Source organism: Cupressus sempervirens, chromosome 4, assembly GCF_028749045.1.
Source record: "Cupressus sempervirens isolate cs-2001-9-10 chromosome 4, ASM2874904v1, whole genome shotgun sequence".
In the NCBI taxonomy this organism is placed as follows: domain Eukaryota; kingdom Viridiplantae; phylum Streptophyta; class Pinopsida; order Cupressales; family Cupressaceae; genus Cupressus; species Cupressus sempervirens.
The window spans coordinates 379,596,316-379,597,483 of record NC_143121.1 but is presented as its reverse complement, the minus strand read 5'-3'; the positions used below and the strand labels follow the sequence as shown (position 1 = coordinate 379,597,483).

The following is a 1,168-nucleotide window of genomic DNA, read 5'->3' as shown; positions in this document are numbered from 1 at the left end:
TCTCTGGTTTGAGTCTGGATTGGGTTAAGGTTGTACAACATGGTGAACAATAAATAAATGAAATATCCCCTTGTGGACTCCTGCAGAGGGGGTCTCTCCCCCAAATTGGTGTTTCATAGGGCAGTGACCATAAAAAGCTACACAAAATCAATTGGTGCCAAGCTTGGCATAAATTAGGTGTTAGAAATAGAAAAAATGTCAGATGAAATGTGAAGCAAAAATTTAGTGGAATTGCAAGTTTTGCAAAATTTATCTGTTATTTTCAGAGAGAGATTTGACAAGCTTAAGTTAATGTATATGCAATTATAATGAAAATTCTAGTTCTAACTTGTATATGGAAATGCTGGTGGATTTTTTAAACTAAAGGTCTTATTTTGATTGAGCTAATCAGAAGATGAAGAATCTTCCATGAACAAAGTGCCAACTAATAGCAATCTAGGAGGAGGTAACATACTCAATGCTTCAAATGCTGTGGGAGTTTTACAAAAAATTGCAATGAAATGTGGAACAAAGGTACTTAGCTGGGATTTGTCACACTATCATTTGCCTTGTATCATGATTGTCTTTGTATCTTATCATCTGCTAGATTTCTGATTAGCTATTTCTCAGGTGGAATTTAATTCTCTTTTGGATAAGACAATGGAGCTCCAATTTACTGTGGAGGTTAGTTTGCTAGGTTGCTAGCCTTTATAGAAGGAAAATAGTGCATAATAAATGAATTGGTTCTAATTAAATCCCCATGGAAGTTATATTAAGTTTAATTTAAAGATAATGTGTTCAATACTGCAAATTGATTAAATTAGTGCTGACATTATTTATATTTGTTACAACAATTCTTATTGAGTTCAGGTCTTGTTTAGTGGAGAAAAAGTAGGAGCAAGTATAGGTAGAACAATGAAGGAAGCACAACACCGAGCATCTGAGGAGGCTCTTAGATACATTGCAAGTAAGTAGCAAAGTTTCAAAGCATCTGAAGAAAGAAGCACACATTGAACATCTGGAGATGCAAGTCAATGTAGTTTGGAAATTCTGGAAATCTTTTCTCTATATATTTACAATATTCATAGCATGTGTTGAATGGTTCTTGTAAACTCAGTCCAAGCTTATGAAGAATAAGGGATAGCCACATTATTTTATTTTAGATTTGGTAATTTAGCAAGCAGTTGTC

At 33.9% G+C, this 1,168-nt stretch overlaps 1 long non-coding RNA gene across 1 annotated transcript; it reads left to right on the top strand.

Annotated features, from left to right (window-relative positions):
• Nucleotides 1-468: 468 nt before the first annotated feature.
• On the top strand, nucleotides 469-938 carry LOC149561650 (uncharacterized). Its single transcript, XR_016363460.1, has 3 exons — nucleotides 469-513; nucleotides 610-663; nucleotides 850-938. It is a non-coding gene; the product is annotated as an uncharacterized LOC149561650 (long non-coding RNA).
• The last annotated feature ends 230 nt before the right edge of the window (nucleotides 939-1,168 follow it).